General features: G+C 51.3%; 1 protein-coding gene across 2 annotated transcripts in view; it reads left to right on the top strand.

Moving 5' to 3' along the window:
* DAB2I (DAB2 interacting protein) overlaps positions 1-20,912 on the top strand; it is a 217,053-nt gene that overhangs the window by 17,429 nt on the left and 178,712 nt on the right. The gene's annotated exons all lie outside the window — the stretch shown is intronic.

Below are 20,912 nucleotides of genomic sequence, written 5' to 3' on the forward strand. Positions count from 1 at the left end.
TAACAATAACAATAATAATAATAATAGTAATACAAATGTTGGGCTTGCCTGAACATTTTCATTTAAATGAGGGTTCTGGGTCACTTGAACCCAGGAATTTGAGGCTGCAGTGAATTATAATGTGATCACACCACTGCACTCTAGACAGGGCAATAGAGCAAGACCCTGTCTCTAAAAAATAAATAAATAAATAAATAAAATGAGAGCTCCATGGCTTAAGTAGTTTAAAGAACACTGGTCTAACCTCTTCCCCTTGTAAAGATTGGAAGACAAGGCCTAGAGACAAATAGGTTTCATCCTAAGTGCCCAGGGAGGATAGAGTGACAGAGCTACCTCTAGCTCCTGGCCTCTCCTGCTGGACCACACAGCCCTCTGTTGAAAGTATAAACATATGAGGGAAAGATCAGGAATCTGAAAGTAGGTTTTGTTGGGTAACAGGGAATAGCAACAAAGGACACTTGGTTTCTGGAGCAAGGGGTGGGAAGTAGAAAAGAGGACCAAAGTGGGAAGTGGGGCACAGAGTGGCTGGAGAGGGGTTTGTGGGAGGACGATCACCGTGCACTTAGTTAATTAATGATAGCTAGCCTGCTGGCAAAGCCATTCAAAAACACGTCATAAATTTCCCAGCTTTGGACAAGGCAGCCGTAGGTTTATTTTTATTTATTTTTACTTATTTTTAGAGGTGGGGTCTTTCTGCATTTCCCCAGCTGGAGTGCAGTAGCTATTCATAGGTGCCATCCTAGCCAACTGCAGCCTTCGACTCCTGGCCTCAAACTGTCCTCCTGCCTCAGCCTGCTGAGTAGCTTGGACTACAGGCGCGTGCCACTGTGCCCAGCAGCACTAGGTTTAGAATCAGAATCTCAGAGTTCAAGTCCCAACTCCTGCATTTATCTACTCACTGCATTGACCTTGGCCAAATCAATGACCTCTTGAGAATCAGTTTCTTCCTCAGTAAAATGCGGCTAACAACACCTCTATCCCAGAGTGTCGAGGGGTCAGTGAGAGCACAGAGTCAAGGCTGAACAATTCCTCGTGGGTTCAGGATTCTTCCTTGCATAGGAACTTGGGGAAGGTTCAAATCCCAGTTCTGCCCCTTACTAGACATGTGATTTGAGGCAAGTTTCCTAACCTCATCTGCAAAATGAGGATAATAGTAGCATTCACCTCCCTCACAGGATGTAATGAGTTGATATGGATTAAAGCGCTTAAAACAGAGCTGCACGAGGGTTTGTTATCATTATTTAGACTCTATTAATAACTGCAAAGATTAGGTCTTGCCAAGGAGAGATGGTCAAAATGGAATAAAATAATGCAGATAATTGGCTGGGAGCAGTGACTCACGCCTATAATCCCAGCACTTTGGGAGGCCAAGGCAGACAGATTGCTTTGAGCTCAGGAGTTCGAGACCAGCCAGGGCAGCAAGCTCCCCGTCTCTACAAAAAATACAAAAATTAGCCAGGCACATGGTGCATACCTGATGTCTCAGCTACTCAGGAAACTGAGGCTGGAGGATCGCATGGACCCAGGAAACAGGTTGCAGTGAGCTGAGATCATGCCACTGGACTCCAGCCTGGGTGAGGGTTAGTGTTTTTTTTTTGTTTTTGTTTTGTTTTGTTTTTTAATAGAACGGGTTAATGAATGGGTGTAAGAAAAATTAAGGTTCTTCCAGGAACCCTAGTTATGGATCTAACTTGACATGGTCCTAACCCATCAGTGTCTTCCAGTCATTCCTCTGGCTGGGAGCCCACCCTGGCTTGCTGTCGCTGGGCCTCTCCCTGCATTCTTCTACACACACGTAGAGGTAGGATACCATGTCACCTCTAGATGACTTTGAGTGATAAAGAAGTAACTTCAGCCTCCTTGAATTGAATCTTCTATCCAGAACGTGTAACAAACCTGGAAATTGGAATTGCCCTGAAGCTGATTATTTTGGGAGGGCACCTCCTGGCATTAAAACTAAATTAGATCAAGATACCTCTGTTACTAGCAAAATAATTCCCTATGATTACCGAATACAGCCATGAATCCTGATGGCAGATGAACTTCAGGTGACTTATTTGAGACAAGTAACTGCGAAAATCACAGGCTCATCGAATCGCTTCTCTATAGTGTTGCAGTTGGGTAATTGTGGTAATAGTTATAAGAAAACATCCTTTGTGGTCTGGGATCGGGAGGGCTTGAGACAGACACGTGAGTGGCAGATATTACCTGCTTCGAGCTGGAGAGACTGGGCGCCATGTTTGGGTCCTAAATGGGCCCTTGCAGGGAGCTGGTTTGGCCCCTGTCTACAGGGGAGAAATCTGTTATGCAGCCTGAATTGCAGTGGCCTGGCACTTCGGGAGGCTGAGGCAGGCAGATTACTTGAGCCCAGGAGTTCGAGACCAGCTTGGGCAGCATAGCAAGACTCCCTTCTTTACAAAAAAAATACAAAATTTAGCCAGGCAAGGTAGTGTATACCTTCAGTCCCAGCTACTTGGGAGGCTGAGGTGGGAGGATTGCTTGAGGTGGAGGCTGTAGTGAGCCACGATTGCACCACTGCACTCCAGCCTGGGTGACAAAGCAAAAACAAACAAACAAAAAATTACGGTGGCCTCATTAAGCGTCCCTTTTAAGATCATCTTAATACAGGAAACTGAGTTTTTCCAAGTTCCACTGTTGGGTATGGTAATTCCAAGAAGCAAGTTAAAAACTGTAAAAGCAGGCCGGGCGCGGTGGCTCAAGCCTGTAATCCCAGCACTTTGGGAGGCCGAGACGGGAGGATCACGAGGTCAGGAGATCAAGACCATCCTGGCTAACACGGTGAAACCCCGTCTCTACTAAGAAATACAAAAAACTAGCCGGGCGAGGTGGCGGGCACCTGTAGTCCCAGCTACTTGGGAGGCTGAGGCAGGAGAATGGCGTAAACTCGGGCGGCGGAGCTTGCAGTGAGCTGAGATCCGGCCACTGCACTCCAGCCTGGGCGACAGAGCGAGACTCTGTCTCAAAAAAAAAAAAAAAAAAAAAAAACTGTAAAAGCTTGGGACCTCTGAGTTGATTTGATTCAGCAAACATGCCTCTGTGCCCACTGTGTGCCAGGCAGTGATCTAGGCACAGTCAGGGAGGGTGCCAGCTTTCAAGAGTGTACTTGATGCTTTCTAAACAGTCTCTTGTCCCCTCAGTAACCTGATGAGAGAGACAGTATTGTGCCCATTTTAGAGACAAGGAAATGAAGGCTCAGAGAAGCGAAATAGTGCTACTGCTGCTAATCAGTGGAAATGACTACTTCTATCCACCCACAGGGAATCTAGATCTAGGAGACTTCCTGAAAGAGTGGATTTGGGAGAGTGCAGAGTAGGCAGAGGAAACAGCTTGAGGAAAAAACCCGGAGGCAGGGGATTAAAGTAGAGGTTCAAGAATGGGGTTGAGGCCAGGCACGGTCGCTCATGCCTGTAATCCCAGCACTCTGGGAGGCCGAGGCGGGCAGATTGCTTGAGCCCAGGAGTTCAAGACCAGCCTGACCAACATGATGAAATCCTGACTCTACTGAAAAGACAGAAATTAGCCAGGCGTTGTGGCGCATGCCTATAGTCCCAGCTATTTGGGAGGCTGAAGTGAGAGAATCACTTGAGCCTGGGAGGTTGAGGTTGTAGTGCGCTGAGATCTCACCACTGTACTCCAGTCTGGGCAACCAAAGTGAGATCCTGTCTCAAAAAGGAAAAAAAAAAAAAAAAAAAAAAAAAAGAATGGGGTTGAGAAGGTAGCTGAAGGTCCGGAAACAGAGGGCCTCAAATGACTAATTGAGGGTTTGGACGATGGGGAGCCACCAGAGGTGGCTGAGTAAAGGAGGAATAAGATGGAACCTGAGAATACCTGGGCGGAAGTGTGGGGGACCCACTGGTAGATAAGGCTCCTTGCAGGGACGGGGCCAGAAGGGGATAAAAAATGGATAGTTTTTTCAGTATAAGTGTGTCCCAAATATTGCACAGGATATACTTATACTAAAAAGAAAAAATTGATTGTTTATATATGATTTATGTTCACCTGCCATCTTGTATTTCATCTGGCAATTCTACCCCCATCTCCTCACATCAGTGCCCAGCTGGATTCTCTGCCCATGATGACTTTCCCCTGTGGGCACACAGCCTGGTAAACTCCTATCCATGCATTGAAGCCCTGCACGCCTTACCACTGCTGTGGCAATAATTATCATGCACTACGGTGATTACTTTCATAGGTGATTGTTTTACTATCTACCCATCCCCTCAGCAGCCAACCTTACTTCTGGCTGCACAGGGGAAATAATGTCAAGACTGTGAGTCCCTCCATTTCCTGACCTCCTCGCCACCCCAAGTTGCTTTCAGCTTCTGCTTCTGTCTCAAGACGAGACGGCCTGTCCATCCCTCCTGCGACCTTGCGTGATCCCTTGAGTACTGTACACGTCTCTCCCTGGCAGCCCCCAAATCAGACATTCTGCTGGGTCATTCCCATCAGCTGGGCACCTAGCAAGTGTTTCCGGTCCTCCTTATCCCCAGTGGGGTTCCCCAGGAGCAGACTCTGAGAGGTATTCATGCATAGGAGATCCATCAGGGACTGCTCTCAGGCTCAACACCTGTGGAAGAGAAGGGAAGGGAAGGGAAGGGAAGGGAAGGGGAGGGGAGGGGAGGGGAGGGGAGGGAAAGGGAGGGGAGGGGAGGGAAAGGGAGGGGAGGGGAGGGGAAGGGAGGGGAAGGGAGGGGAGGGGAGGGGAGGGTGAGGGGAGGGGAGGGGAGGGGAGGGGAGGGGAGGGAAAGGGAAGGAAAGGGAGGGGAAGGGAGGGGAAGGGAGGGGAAGGGAGGGGAGGGGAGGGGAGGGTGAGGGGAGGGGAGGGAAAGGGAGGGGAGGGGAGGGGAGGGGAGGGGAGGGAGGGAAAGGGGAGGGAAGGGAGCAGGACTGGGCAGAAGAAGGAATTGAGCTTCCACGCAGTCAGTGCAAGCCTCAGCCCACCCTACACCTGGAGCTGGGATGGCCCTTCAGAGTCATCCTGAGCAGTGCCAAGCTTTTATGACCCTGGGTTGGTTAGTCACTGGATGTAGGACACCCCAGGAAGGAGGTGTTGCCTCCGGGGAGGTGGCTGTCTTCAGCAGAGGCAACCTCCAAAGAGCTAAGCACTGAAGCACTACTTCTAGCAGCCTCCCCATACCTAGGGGAGTGAGACCTTCACTCCTGAAGAGGAGATCCCGGGGGCACATCACACCCCCTACCCTGCACCAAACCCAAGGCATTCCCCTCCAGCAACCATCCAATCTCTTATCTTCCTTCTGACCTAACCCTTCCTGTCCTCCCTTCCCTGCCTCCTACTCACTCCTCAGATTTTTGTAAAACTCAAGAGTTGGCTCTATCCCTCCCCTGGGGTGATATGATCGAGTCTGTGCTTTGAAAACCTGATGAGGAGAACTGGTAGATGGGGATCCACATGGAGGGGGCCAGTAAGGTCACCCAATAGCTCCCTTAAGGTCTCTCAGTAGCCTCCTAAAGGCCAAGCTCCTGTGCATGGCATGTAGGGCCCCTCATGGAGCAGCCCTGCCTCTTCTCCTGCCCCCTCTCAGGGCTGCTCCCCTCACTTGAGGCTCCAATAATACTTGACTGCAATTCCCCGAGCATGCTGGCTGTTTCATGGTGCCATGCTTTTTCATGGGCTGTTTCCTCTTTGCCTGGCTAACTTTTCTTTCTTGCTTCCTTAAAGACACACTCAGGTCATCTCCTTGGAAGCCTTTCCTAGAGCCATTCCTGCCCCGCTCCCAAGGCTGGTAGCAGAGCCCCATAGCTGCCACCTCTGTTTCAGCCATTACCAGCAGTGCTCAGTAGCATATGGGAGTGTCCTGCTTGGGGACAACCTGATGACATTGTTACCTGTCTTTTCCCCCTGCATCTGTGTCTCCAGCACCTAGCCCAGAGCCTGGCACAAAAGGAGCCCAATGACATTGACTTAGGCATGTGGAGAATCCATGGACAACCACCTCCCCAGAGGTGACACCTCCTTCCTGGGGTGTCCTACATCCAATGACTCACCAACTCAGGGTCATAAAAGCTTGGCACTGCTCAGGATGACTCTGAAGGGCCATCCCAGCTCCAGGTATAGGGTGGGCTGAGGCTTGCACTGACTGCGTGGAAGCTCAGTTCCTCCTTCTGCCCAGTCCTGCTCCCTTCCCTTCCCTTCCCTTCCTGGGGTATGAGAGAAACTGTGGAGTTGGAATCGAAGCATTTGAGAATGATTAGACTCAGACAGGGATGTGCCCCCTCAGAACAGGTCTTCCCTGGAAACAGCTGTTTTCCTGTTCAGTATCACCCGTTCCTTCCTCCATGCATGGTATCTGACATCATCTCATTCTCTCTGGGTATTGAATTCTCAATGCCTCAGAGGCAGAAGTGAGGTCTGTGCATTTCTACTGTTTATGCTCCGTGACCGTCATGCCCCCCCACAACACAAATCGGAGATGCTCTCTCCTCCTGGCCCCTCCTTCCCACTCCTCCCCTGTCATTCACGCCATCCCTGCTCCAGGGTCTTGTGGGCCTGGGTCTTCATCCTATGATGCTTCAGTCACTGTGGTTTTGAGTTTCACTTCCATCATCAGGTAAGGACCCACCACCCCTAGCTTATCTGTGAAAAGGGTGTTGTGGTTACAAAACCCATGATCTGGAATCAAATAGATGGGGTTTGAGAACAGGCTCTGTCATCTACATGCTGTGTGATCTTGTGCAAATTGCTTAAACTCTGAGCCTTAGTTTCCTCATCTGTCAAATAGGAATAGATACTAGAGCCTTTTCAGAGGCAGTCGTAAGAATTAAATGAGAGAGCATCTGGCAAAACATTCAAACTTACATTCACAGCAATGGGCAGAAATGTCCAACAAAGATAAACAGAGCCTATTGATGGAGGTGGGCAAGCAGACGTCCTTGCCCACCTCCATCAATATTCAACAAACATTCATTGAGCACCTACTACATGCCCTTGCTGAGGGTAGGAGGAGATATAACAATGAGGAAAGCCAGGCATGCCAGCCCGGGAGCATGACACATCCACTCAGTGACCACACGATGAAGGTGCCATCACCAACTGCAACGAACACCATGAAGGAAAGTGACTTGAGCCATGGGTGTGTCATGTGGGAGGCCAGGGAAGCCTTACCTGAGGAAATGACATTAGGCTTCCACTGGGAGAAGTTAACTGGGCCAAGGAAGGGAAAAACGTGTTCTGAAGAGGGGAACCTGGTATGCAAAGGCTGTGTCGTGGGAGGAAGGGTTGCATATTTGAGGATCTGGAAGTTGGCTGGAGTGGCTAAAGGCAGAGAGGGAGGGGGCAGATGGCAAGAAATGAGGCTGGGGCCAGGCATGGTAGCTCACACCTGTAATACCAGCACTCTGAGAGGCTGAGGCAGGTGGATCACTTGAGGCCAGGAGTTCAATACCAGCCTGGCCAACATAGTGAAACCCTGTCTTTACCCAAAATATAAAAATTAGTTGGTTGCGGTGATGCGTGTCTGTAATTCCAGCTACTCAGGAGGCCAGGCACAAGAGTCACTTAAAGCCAGGAGGTGGAGGTTGCAGTGATCTGAGATCGTGCCACCGCATTCCAGCCTTGGGCAACATAGTGAGACTCTGTTCCCCCACACCCAAAAAAGAAATGAGGCTGGGGAGGTGGGTAGGACCTGACCAGCCAGGATCTGGGAGGCCACATGATGGCAACAATAAATCATTGAAAGCTTTGAACAGAAGTGAGGGTAATATGACCAGATCTGTGCTTTGAAAACCTGATGAAGAGAGCTAGTAGATGGGGACCCACATGGAGAGGGGCCAGGTGGATGCAGGGAACTGGCTCAGTTCTTAGTGAAGTCCAGGCAGGAGACCACAGTGTCTGGACTGGGCTGGAGATAAACATTTGGGAATCATCTGCATAAGGACAGTGGTTGAAGCCACGGCCTGGGTGTAGTTCAGTTTGCCTGTGGAGAGAGTCTCGAAAAATAAGAGGGACTCAGACCGTGTCCAACTCCAACTTTTACAGCCCAGTGGAGTCAGATGAGGTAGCCAAGGAGGAGAAGTGACCAAGGAACTAGGGGACAAACTGGGAGAGTATGGTAAGATGGAAGGGAACAGAAGTTTCTGTGGGGTTAAGTATTGCCAAGAAAGAGATCAGGTGAGATGGAGTTGGAAATGTATCCTATGGCATTACCAACAAGGAGGTAATTGGTGACCTTCCTGAGAGCCATTAGGAAAGATTGCAGATCTGGCCAGGTGCCAGTGGCTCACGTCTATAATCCTAGCACTTTGGGAGGCTGAGGTAGGCAGATCACTTGAGATCAGGAGTTTGAGACCAGCATGGCCAACATGGTGAAACCCCGTCTCTACTGAATACAAAAATTATCTGGGCATGGTGGTGTGTACCTGTAGCCCCAGTTACTTGGGAAGCTGAGGCAGGAGAATCACTTGAACTCAGGAGGTGGAGGCTGCAGTGAGCCAAGATTGCACCACTGCACTCTAGCCTAGGTGACAGAGCAAGACTCTGTCTCAAAAAAAAAAAAAAAAAAAAAAAGAGAGAAAGATGGCAGATCTTAAACTGGGTCAGCTTCCTGCCTGGCATGGCCGTTTGCATGGGACAAAGTGCCCCAGTGGCTAATGTCCATGTCACCAGGATAATATTACATTGTTCAGAGAGATCTGAACCAAAGAGGATTGGCACATTAGCTCCTTGAAGTACACGTTGTTCTTTTCCAGTGACCATATAGCCCTGTCAACTTTATACATTTGTTTGCTTGTACAACATGTAACATTAGCCAATTCATCATCTAGAGCCTGAACCATAAGCAATTTGCTATCCTGTATGTTGCCTTGATGGAAGAACTTGACAAGTGGACACATGTGGATTTTGCAGATATAGTGCAGACGATGTGTTTGGTAAATCACTTCAGAGGCATCCCTTGGGGAAGGTGCTGCAGGCTCTGTCGCCCCTACAGATGGAAGCTGGCAAGGCAAAGACGGGTCCAGATTGGAATCCCCGGGCTACATGTGAGAACAGACTGCAGGGAGCCAGAGCGGATGGGGAGACAGAGAAGAGGGTCTATAGTTCTGAAGTGTTGTACAGCGCCTCACCCAGGGGGTGGGACAAAGGACAGGAGGAAAGAGCACCAGAAGCACTAACTTCACGCATGTTTTTGACCTTCTCATCTCCTGGGCCAGCCTCCATGGGTGTGTTTTTGTTCAGAACTGGAGAACACCCCTGAATTTTTTAAATAATTGAGACAGAGTCTCATCTGCTGCCCAGGCTGGGGTGCAGTGGCGTGATTGTAGCTTATTGCAGCATCAAACTCCTGGGCTCAAGGGATCGTCCTGCCTCAGCCTTCCAAGTAGTTGGGACTGTAGGCATGCTCACCACTGTGCTTGGCTCCTCTTGGAATTTTGTTGTTGTTGTTGTTGTTGTTGTTGTATTTTTTGAGACAGAGTCTCTCTTTGTTGTCCAGGCTAGAGTGCAATGGCGTGAACATGGCTCACTATAACCTTGACCTCCTGGGCTCAGGTGATTCTCCCAACTCAGCCTCCCAAGAAGCTGGGATCACAGATGCATGCCAACATGCCCGGTTAATTGTCTTTTCATTTTTTTTGTAGGTATGGGGTCTTGCCATGTTGCCCAGGCTGGTCTTGAACTCTTGGGCTCAAGCGATCCTCCTGTCTTGGCCTCCCAAAGTGCTGGGATTACAGACATGAGCCACTGTGCTCGGCCCCCTGGAATTTTTGATCTGCTGCCCGCTTTCTTTCTTTCTTTATTAGTTTTCTTTTCTTTTCTTTTCTTTTCTTTTCTTTTTTTTTTTTTTTTTTTGAGACAGAGTCTTACTCTGTTGCCCAGGCTGGAGTGCAGAGACGTAATCTCGGCTCACTGCAACCTCCACCTTCCAGGTTCAAGCGATTCTCCTGCCTCAGCCTCCCGAGTAGCTGGGACTACAGGCATGCACCACCACACCAGCTAATTTTTGTATATTTAGTAGAGATGGGGTTTCACTATTTTGACCAGGCTGGTCTTAAACTCCTGACCTCAGGTGATCTGCCCGCCTCAGCCTCTCAAAGTGCTGGATTTACAGATGTGAGCCGCCATGCCCGGCCCTCCCACTTTCACAGTAATCTGATCAAGTTCCTTCCATCCTCCCCTGCAAACATTTTCCTCTTGACCATAGTCATATAATTGCTACCTGTACCGAGAACGGAGCCACACATTTTGCCACTATGATCTCACTGAATCTTTGTAATAACCCCTTGTGATAATCTCTAGTCAATGTTGGCTGTGTAAACCCAGCAACAGGCTCACAGCGATGTAGTAGCATAGTCTAGGTCACACAACTGACAAGCGGGTCAGCCTGGATATGAATGCAGCACTCTTTTTTTTTGGAGATGGAGTCTTGCTCTGTCACCCAGGCTGGAGTGCAAATGGTGCAATCTTGGCTCACTGCAACATTCCCCTCCCAGGTTCAAGCAGTTCTCCTGTCTGTCTCCCTAGTAGCTGGGATTACAGGTGTGCACCACCATGTCCAGCTAATTTTTGTATTTTAGTAGAGATGGGGTTTCACCATGTTGGCCAGGCTGGTCTCGAACTCCTGACCTCAGGTGATCTACCTGCCCCGGCCTCCCAAAGTGCTGGGATTATAGGCACTCTTTGACTTTGAAGTTCACATTCCCATCAAGAACACTCAATGAAGACCAGTCAGTCAGTCCAGCAGGTGGTGGGGTTGCTTTTTCCTTTTGACAGTTTGGAATGATCCCTTTTGGTTTCTGAGTCTTTGGGTCACTCAGTCCTTTTCTTCATTCAATAAACTTTCCTGAGGCCAGGCCCCATGCAGGTGGTGGGGCTGCAAGGTTTGTGACTTGGAAGAGCTCACAGTCTGCTCCAGGAGAGAGACCCATAGCTAGGCGCAACAATCTACAATGTGATAAATATAGATGGTGGAGTGGGTGGGTATGGTGGGAACCCTCTGCTTCCCATGGGCTGGAATGCCTGAGCTGCATTGTAATAGGAGAAGTAGGCACTGACTGGGTAGAGATAGGGAGGACAGGCATTCTAGGAAGAGTAAACAGTGTGTGCAAATTCCTGGGGCATGGTAGAGCTTGGGGGACTTGGGAGACCTGGTTGTTTGCTGGTGGTTGGGTGGGGGCAGTCTCAGCTGACTAGGACTAGGGTGTGAAGGACCCCAGTGAAGACTGCAGACTGGGCTATTCATGTTCTTAAGATTTGCTGAGCACTTCCTCATGAGCCAGGCTTTGTGCTAGGTTTTTCCCAGAAAGGATGACCATGTTATTAACATAAGGAAACTGAAGTTCAGAGTAGGACCGGGTTTTATGTGGCCCCCCACCATGCTGCTCTGCACCTGAAAAAAAAAAGTGATGAAGAATAAGACAAACACTGTGTGTCTCCTATCCTGGTCAAGAAATAAAACCTAGGATGAGCACAGTGGCTCACACCTGTAGTCCCAGCACTTTAGGAGGCCAAAGCAGGAGGATCGCTTGCGCCCAGGAGTTTGAGACCAGTCTGGACAAAATAGTGAGACCTTATCTCTACAACAAACAAACAAAATTAGCCCGTCATGGTGGTGTGTGCCTGTAGTCCCAGCTACTCAGGATGCTAAGGTGGGACAATCCCTTGATCCTGGGAGGTTGAGGTTGCAGTGAGGTATTATCACATCATGCTACTGCACTCCAGCCTGGTTGAAAGAGTGAGATGCTATCTCAAAAAAAATGAGCAATGAGCAAGAGGGTCTCCATGTCAAGACTCTGAGTCACTGGGGTATGTGCACTTCAACAATTCTAGATGCTGCCAAATTGTTTCCCAGAGTGGCTGTACCCATTTCCCCTCCTGCCTGCAGCATGGGACAGTTCTCCAGACTCCTGCTGTCCCACTTCTTTGTTTTTGCGCCCATCTGACAGGTGTGAAGTGGCACTTTACTGTGGTTTTGTTTACTATTTTTCTGATTACTAGTGAGACTGACCATCTTTGCCTATGTTTATTGGCCATTCACGTTTCTTTTTCTGTGGACTGCCTGTTCATATATTTTGCCCAATCTCCCATTGTTTCTTTTGCAAATTGGTTTGTAGAAAGCCTTTGCATATTTTGGATATCATGTTGCAAGTATCTTTTTATAAACAGAAGTTTTGAATTTTAATTAAATGTATTGATGTTTTTCTTGATGATTTATGCTTTTGAGATCTTCTTTAAGACATCCTTGACTATTATGAGTTTTGTGTGTGTGTAAGTTTTCAGTACACCTGGAACTGAAATTTTATGCATGGTGTGATGTAGGGATTCAGCTAATCTTTTTCTAATACGGACATTAGATCGCTCTAGCACCCTTTATAGAAAAGTCTACCCTTCTCCCACTGACCTGCGGGGCCATCTCCGCTACATATCAAGTTTCCATACCTGTATGGGTCTATTTTTGCAGCCTCTATTCTAGTCCACTGACCAATTTATCTATCCTTAGGCTAATACCAGATGCTGTGATTGTACATTTTGGGGTCCTTAGCACCTCCTCTCTCGAATTAGAAGAGTGCTAGTGACTTCCTGAGAGTAGAAACTTGTGTTCACCTTTGCGGCTCTCTCATCACGTTTTGCACGAACATTCACATAACCCTTTTGTTTACAAAAGGATTTCTTGCATACTGTCTCTTGGAGTTCTAAAACTCCCTTTTTGCAGAAGATAAAACTGAGGCACAGAGGTGAGATGATTTGCCAAGGTCGCACAGCTAGAAAGTGTTGGATTAGGGGTTCTATCAGATTTCAAAGCCATCCTGTGCATCCATCGCATATGCTCTGAAGACTTCTACTGACCCTGGTATCGGATTTCACTGCTTCCTGCCTTCATTCAACAAGTAGCTCCTGAGTGATGACTGCGCCAGCTTCTGTCGGGTGCTGGGGCTGAGACCCCATTTCTAGGAGGCTCTTCCCAGTACTGGAGACCGGTGAGAAGGGTGAGACAGTAGATGGACTTTTTATGGGACATCGTCTGCGGCTTGGGATCAGCATCAAGTCCCGCCAGGTTTCAGAGCCAATTTAAAGAGCCCCATTTTTGGCGTGCAGTTGGGCCCAGGCGCTGTCTTCGGAGAGGACGCTGGCTTCCCCCTGGAATTACAGGCGTCCTCCCGCCCTCCCGCCTCGAGAGGCAGGAATGCGAAGGATCAGCTTTCAGTAGAGCTGCGGCTGCCGTTCGGGGAGTTCACCGTGCAGGCCCGTCCCCAGCGGCCGAATTAACTTGTTCGGTCTGTCCGACTGGGAGAGCAGCTCTCGCTAAAAATAGCGCCCTGCCCAGCTCGACCTGCGCGCCGCCGTGAGATTCCGAGCCGGGACAGCTTGAGGAGCCCGGGAGCCCTGCGCACCCCTCACCCCGGGCCTGGCCGGGGACCGACCCCGGAGGCGGAGGCCGCGGGCACCGCGCTGGCCCTACAGGTGCCGCGGAGGGTGGCAGGCCCCCTGGCCGAGGCACTGCCGAGGCCGTCAGGGATGGGAGCCGGCGGTGCCTCCTTCCGCCCCCTAGCCTGGGCCTCCCTGCCCCTGCTGGGGCCTCCGGCCTGCGCGCTCTGCGACGACACGCTCTGCTGCGGAGGTAAGGCCGGGCGCCTGCGGGCGCGCCCTCGCCCTATCCATGCACTTGCCCGGGGCCTGTTTCTCCTCCTCGGCCCCAGATCCGCGGCTGGGGGCAAGGTGAGGATGAACACAGGCATCCGCATAGGGCTGGGAAAAGGAGGCAGGAGCTCTCAGCAAACCCACCTTTAGCTGGAAAACGTCGCTGTCCCTCGCCACCACGGTCCGAAAAGTGTTTGCCCTGCTCTGGCCTCAGTGTGCCTATCTGGGAAATGGGTCAATATTATAGTCACGTTTTAATATTTGTTGTGGCCCGAAGAGAAGTTTGGGGGCTTGCTGAAGCGGGTCGCAGACGTTCGCGGGAAGTTCCCTCCAGCCAGCCAGAGTCCTCGGGAGTTTCTGTTGGTGGGAGTGCTAGGGTGCCTTCCCTGTGACATCCCGCACTGTCCCCTTCCAAAGCTCTAGTTCCCCCATCAGTCCTCGGCTCCTGAGGTTGGAGATCCACGCAGGGCGCACAGAAAAGTTTAAGGGGTCAGCGGATGCGGGAAGATTCTAGCGGGAAGGGGAGCTGTAGGGTGGAAGAGGGATAAGTAAAGCAAAGTCGCGGCCCTCTCCCGGGTCCCGTACCCTCATAGCACCGAAACGGAAGCAGAGCTTATCTCTGGACTCCTGAAGGCCTGCGGACTCCGGGAGGGGAGGGGGCGTGTGGTCCCGCCGGCATCTTGGGCCAGCACTAGGCTGGGGAGTGTGTGCTCTGAGCTGAGGGCCTGGGCTCTGCCCAGTCCGGCCTGGGCGGGGCGGTGGTGGGGAGGTCGATTGACCAAACAGGTGCGCCCCCGCCCCTCCGCTCCCCGCCCTCGCTGGGTCCCCGGCCTGCGGGCGGAGCCGTGGGGGGCTGGGCCTGCGATTGGCAGGGCTGGGCAGGCCGGGTGGCCGCGGGAGCCCGGGAGCCAGAGAGCGGCGGCGCCGGGGGAGGCGCGGAGCCCGCCGGAGCGCGCTCCTGCCTGGCCAGCCGCCTACTCCGCCCGCCCAGCTCCACTCGGCTCAGCTGGCGCGACGGAAACTTTCCTGCAGCCACCCGGCGACTCCGCGACTCCGCCGCTTCGCAACCCTGGCCCTGGGCCGTTCGGGCTCCGGAGCCTTTGGGATGGCAGCGCCCAGCGGCCCGGCCCGCGCGTAGAGGTAAAAGCTGGTGGCCGCGGCTCAGGTGGAGGGGGCCTGGGTGGTTGCCGGGAACCGAGCAGCATCCCGGGTTCGGGAGGATCCGGGGGTCCGATGCGAGGTGTTGGGGTAGGGGACTGAGGAATGGGCGGCGACTTTGCTTTATTTACCCCGCTGTTACCCTACAGTCCCCTCTCCCGTAGGGAAATCTGCGCGATACATTGACCCTTTAAACTTTCCTGTGTGCCCTGCCCAGATCTCGACCGCTGGGACCCAGGGCTGGCGCTGTTTTCTCGGGAGAGTACAACATAGGGGATCACGAGGAAGGCGTCCCCAGCTGGGGCCCGCGGGCGGCGGGAGTTGGGGATGGGGGGTGCCAGCCTACCGATCCCCAAGGCTTCCAGCGCTCTGCCAAACTTCAGACCTTCCTCAGCTCACCCTGGGGATTGGTGATGGGGCAGCCAACCAAACCTCTCCACCCAGAGCCAGGCACCCCCTGGGGCACCCAAGTTTTGGGTGTTTTTGTTCAATCCTAGCCAATCCTAAATTATCAGGGAGGCGACAGGGCTGGGTCGTTGAAGTGAGGTCTCTTTTCCTTTTCCTGGGCTGCTCTGGACCCCATCTTCCGTGAAAACAGCTTGGGCTCAGCAGAGTGGGAACAGGGACCAACGCCACCTGGTTCCAATGCTCAGCCTGGTGGGAATGACTGCAGGGTGTTCTGGTCTCAGGATGGTCCACTCTTGAGCTATCTAGTGTGAGCCATATGGAAACTCCTCTCGCTCTGGCCCCTTCTGCTGTTAAGGAGGGAAATTTTACTTTAATTTTGATAGTGAGTGGGTGAGTAGGTAGCTTGTCACCAATAAGGACCAATCTTTAACATTATTCCTTCTTAATGTTAACTCCTTTCCGTGTTTTATTGACCCAGGACAGAACACCTAAGAGTAAAAAAATGGAACCAAACACCTACCTCTTGAGCCCAGGGAACCTGGGTTCCAACATCGAGCCCTGCGGCTCACTAGCTGTGTATCTGTGGGCAGGTTTCCTAACCTCTCAGAGCTCAAGGGTCCCGTCCAAGGGGGATATAGGGAGGCTTTTTCAAGGTGAGGCGTTGAAGGCGCCTGGCTCATAGGACAGCCGTCTTGTGCAGCCAATCTATACCCTGGAGCTTGTGCCCTCTTGCTGTCTGAGAGAGCCAGCATCCTCGTGCCTCAGTTTCCCCTCTTCTAGAAAGTTGGTAAGGACCAGCCCCTCTTAATCAGTCCTTTTGAGAAAAGTGCACAGTGCACACACCCACAATTTCAGTGGGTTTGTAGGCTTGGATTTAAACAGCCTCACATGTTCTTATCCCTGCAATGAACTATTCAGAATGTACAAGGCTTCTGTCTATCCTGATCTCTCCCCCTTTCCCCACCCCCTTTTAGACACCTGGAGGTAACTATTGTAAATGGCAAGGAAGAGCAAATGAACTAAATAACCAGCATGATGGGGAAAAGGGCTGACCTGCAGAACCTGGCCCAAAGTCACCTTCAAGATCACCTTGCCCCCCTATCCCCCCATTCTTCCTTCCCTGGTGCTGTGTCCCTACTTGGTGAACATCTAGTCTTTTTTTGCTAGGGTCCTATAGTAACAGTGAATTCACTAGAGAGTTGGTTTCATGATTGGGAAACTCTTGGTTTCATGATTGAGCAACATTCTTCCTGTTTGGGACAGAAATCTGTGTCTCTATGACTTCTATCCACTGGCTCTGGAACAACCCTTGGGGCATCTCTTACTGTCTCAATTATTCACTGTGGTCCCCTGGTGCCTGGCATTCTGTTCCGTCCCTTCAGTATTCAACACACAGGCACTGAGGTTGGTAATGATCATAGCACTGTTTATTGAGTGTTTATTATATGTCAGACCCTGCCCTGAGGACTTTACACATATTATTTTCTTGCACCCATAAAACAAACCCATGAGGTTGATTATTTTCTTACCTTCATTTTGCATAAAGAAACTGGTTTAGAGAGGTTAAGGGACTTACCCAAGATCCTACAACTGGCAAGAGGCTGGCTGGGCTGTGCACCAAACTCAGCCTCTGTATCTGTCTTTAGAGCACATGCTTCGCTTTTGACCTTTGCTTGCATACATGCCTCTGTGTGTGTGTGTATGTGTGTGCCCGCGTGCGTGTGCACGTGCATGACTGTGTGCCTGGGACTAGTGTGTGACAGCAATGCTTTTATCACAAGCACCTGGATCACCTGTTAAAATGCAGATTCCTCATCTCTACTCCAGGCCCTCGGATCTGCACTTTAAACCACCCCCCACCCCCACCCCCACCCAGCCCAGGCCATTTCCCTGCAGGTCACAGTTTGAGGGCCATAGCACTAAGGTACTCTTAGGAAGAGGATGTGGAATATAGGTTTCAACAGATCTGAATTTAGTCTTGGCTTCACTCTCTGGAGCTGATCACTTTTCCTTTCTAGGGCTTTCTCCCAAGTTAAGATGGGCATGCTCTTCCATCCACTGGTGGGTGGAATGGAGCAGGCCCTTGGCTGATGGGAGCCCTGGCAAAGCTTCTCCTGCCACAAGTGGATGTGCTTGCGGGCAGACCCGTGGCACCCCCAAGATCACTGGCCTCTGCTTTCTAGGATTGGTGTGCCTTAGATGAGGCCCTCGTGCTCAGGTTATTTTATTTTGGAGACAGGGACTCACTCTGTCGCCCAGGCTGGAGTGTAGTGGTACTATCATAGCTCACTGAGGTCTCTCAAACTCCTGTGCTCCAGTGATCCTCCCACCTCAGCCTCCTTAGTAGCTGGGACTACAGGCACATGCCACCATGCTTTGCTAATTTTTAAATTTTTAGTAGAGATGAAGTCTTGCTATGTTGCTCAGGATGGTCTCGATCTCCTGAGTTCCTGATGCTCCTGCCTCAGCCTCCCAAAGTGCTGGGATTGTAGGTGTGAGCCACCGTACCCAGCCTCTGCTCAGGTTTTTCACCCGCAGTGGTGGGGACCCTGGAGAGGCTGGCGGAAACCTCTCCCTCGCCTCTACACCTTCTTCCTCCATCCTCCTATGGTGGCCTCTGGCCCTCTAGGAGAAGGTGTTGGGCCTTCATCTCGGGGGGAGAGGAGTGGGGTGGTTCTGTTGTGTGCCCATCTGTGTTTTTTATCGCCATCCTTTCCCTTGGAGGATTGCTCTGTGGGCCATTGGGCAGCTCTGGAGAAATGTCTGGGGAAAATGTGAGGTTGCCTGGCCTGGGCTGACTCAGGAGATACAGGGTAAGGAATCACATAGACCCCCACTGTGTCACAATTCTGGCCTACCAGCTGTGCTGTAGACAGGGTGCTTGTTCTGCCTTGGACCTGTTTGATCCTGCTGAAAGCACAAAATTATTAAACACCTCATTTTATGAAAGAGGTCACTGGAGTCCAGGAAACTACAGTGACATTTCCAAAGCCCCAGTGTGTGTATGTGGGCAGGGGATGGCATGGTGATAAAAGTCAGGACCTGAATCCAGGTGCCTTGACAATGGCCTTTTTTGCAGTCTATTTTATGCCTTACTATTTTTCTGCCCTACCTGGTTGTGGCTTTGGTGCCAGAGCCCTCACCTGGAAGCTTGAAGACCTGGGCCATGATCGGGCTGTGTGATCCTGGGCAGGGCTGGTCATCTCTTACAATGTTAGGTTTCTCTTCTGTAAAGGGGCTGGAGGTGGGGCTTTTTGGCCAGATCTCTGAGGTTCTTTCCCACCTTGACGTTCACAAGTTGGACTCTGTCTGCATTTCCTCTCTGCATTTCTAGGGAGAGGTTATGGGCTCAGGGCATGGGTGAAGGGTTGAGTTGGGCTGGAGGGCAGAGTGCTCCATGGGAATTACTATGAAAGGGGCCAGAAAGGCTCTTATGGGAATGGTGGCCAGTGGGGCCGGGACACCTAGGGGCAGTCCAGTGGGGGACAGGTAGTGGAGGAAGCCCAGGGGAGGGGGAGATCACTTACCTTAGAATTACACAGTATTTTGCACCCTGATCCTTGCAAGAAGGTGACGGTGGGAATGACGGGGGGTCAAGGGCAGGAGCCAAGGGGGAGTGTGGGGGCACTAGGGCCTACCCCACTGCAGCCTCTCTCAGCCCTGGGTAGTCTTGACCAGGAGACAAGGGGGACACATAAGGACCTTGTCTCCCTTCCAAGCCATCATATATCTCTCCTCTGGGCTTCCTCAGCCTTTCCTGAATCTGACCTGAATGATTCTAACCTCTCCCTGGAGCGAGCAGCTGGCTGAGGGGGTCCAGCTGCCCGTTTCCCATCCCAGGTGAGCCTCCAGCAGCACAGCTTCCTGAAGTAACCCTTGGTAACCGCAGCCTCTGCTGGCCACTTACTGTCATGTGAGTGGCTTCCTGTTAACCACGAGATCAAAGCCAAGCTCCCTAGCCTGGCAAACACAGCCCCATGGCTGGCTCCAGTTTTCCTCCCTGCCTCTTCTTTCTCTGCTCTTCAGGTTTTATGTTGCCTGGACTTTGCCTGTGACTTCCAGAATGCCCTTTTCTCTCTGCCACTGCTTACTGCCCAAATTCTTCCTGCCCCTCTGGGTGTAGCACCAATTTCACCTCCATTTGGTCTCATTGCCCCTCTAAGGGTGAGCCGTTCCCCACTGAGGTCCTGGCTTGCAGCTCTTTCTTACTAACTGCCCTGCTTTGACTGGCATTGTCTGCTTGCCTGTCCCCTGTGATGGGCTCTGGGCTCTAGAAATTGCTCTAGTAAATGCCCTAGTGAATGCTTGGAAAGCTTTGTAGAGTTGGACTAGCTTTGAATCAGGCATGATTTTTCCACTCCTGCTCCAACTGCTGTGCCTGCACCCTGCTCCTCAACACAGTCAAGTGGGGGAGCCTCGCAGTCAGCTCTGGGCAGGGCTGGCTCTAGCAAGCGACAAGTAACAGATGGAGAGATGCCTATGGTTTGCAGAGGACTTATCTGCTTCGTTTGGATTGTTCTTTCTTTTCTTTTCTTTTCTTTCTTTTTTTTGAGACAGGGTCTCCTTCTGTTGCCCAGGCTGGAGTGCAGTGGCATGATCTTGACTCACTGCAACCTCCGCCTCCCAGGCTCAAACGATCCTCCCACCTCAGCCTCTCGAGTAGTTTGGACTACAGGTGCTCGCCACCATGCCCAGCTAATTTTTGTATTTTTTGTAGAGACAGGGTTTCCCCATGTTGCCCAAGCTGGTCTCGAACTCCTGAGCTTAAGTGATCTACCCACCTCAGGCTCCCAAAGTGTTAGGATTACAGGCATGAGCTACCATGCCCGGCCCCATCATTTGGATTGTTATTGACCTGCTTCTTAAAAAAAAACTTTATTCTGGCTGTGTGGCATCAAGTGGGACGGGCCTAGAAGCAGGTTGGGGAAAGCCACCTGTCAGTGTCCGTCCCCAGCTACGGGCTGAATTTCAGGTCTCAAATGAGAATAGCCAAATTCACCTGTTCTTTAGAATTATTATTGGTTTTTTTGAGACAGGATCTCACTCTGTCACTCAGGCTGGAGTGCAGTGGCGTGATCTTGGCTGACTGCAACCTCCACCTCCTGGGCTCAAGTGATCCTCCCATCTTAGCCTCCCTAGAGTATCTGGGACTACAGGCGCGTGCCGTCATGCCTGGCTAATTTAAAAATTGTTCTTCTTGTAGAGATGAGGTCTCACTATATTACCCAGGCTGGTCTTGAACTCCTAGGCTCAAGCAATCCTCCCACCTTGACCTCCCAAAGTGCTGGGATTGTATGCATGAGCCACCGCACCCGGCTTCTTTAGAATTCTTAAGAGTGTTTAGGGCCGGGCGCGGTGGCTTAAGCCTGTAATCCCAGCATTTTGGGAGGCCGAGACGGGCGGATCACGAGGTCAGGAGATCGAGACCATCCTGGCTAACACGGTGAAACCCCCTCTCTACTAAAAAATACAAAAAACTAGCCGGGCGAGGTGGCGAGCGCCTGTAGTCCCAGCTACTCGGGAGGCTGAGGCAGGAGAATGGCGTAAACCCGGGAGGCGGAGCTTGTAGTGAGCTGAGATCCGGCCATTGCACTCCAGCCTGGGCACAGAGCGAGACTCCGTCTCAAAAAAAAAAAAAAAAAAAAAAAAAAGAGTGTTTATAAAGTACTTGTGAAGGGCCTGTGGGGGTCATTGGGATTGTGTGGGGGGCCCACAGACATGGTCCCCACAGACA

The sequence above is a fragment of the Macaca nemestrina genome, chromosome 14, assembly GCF_043159975.1.
Source record: "Macaca nemestrina isolate mMacNem1 chromosome 14, mMacNem.hap1, whole genome shotgun sequence".
Classification (NCBI taxonomy): domain Eukaryota; kingdom Metazoa; phylum Chordata; class Mammalia; order Primates; family Cercopithecidae; genus Macaca; species Macaca nemestrina.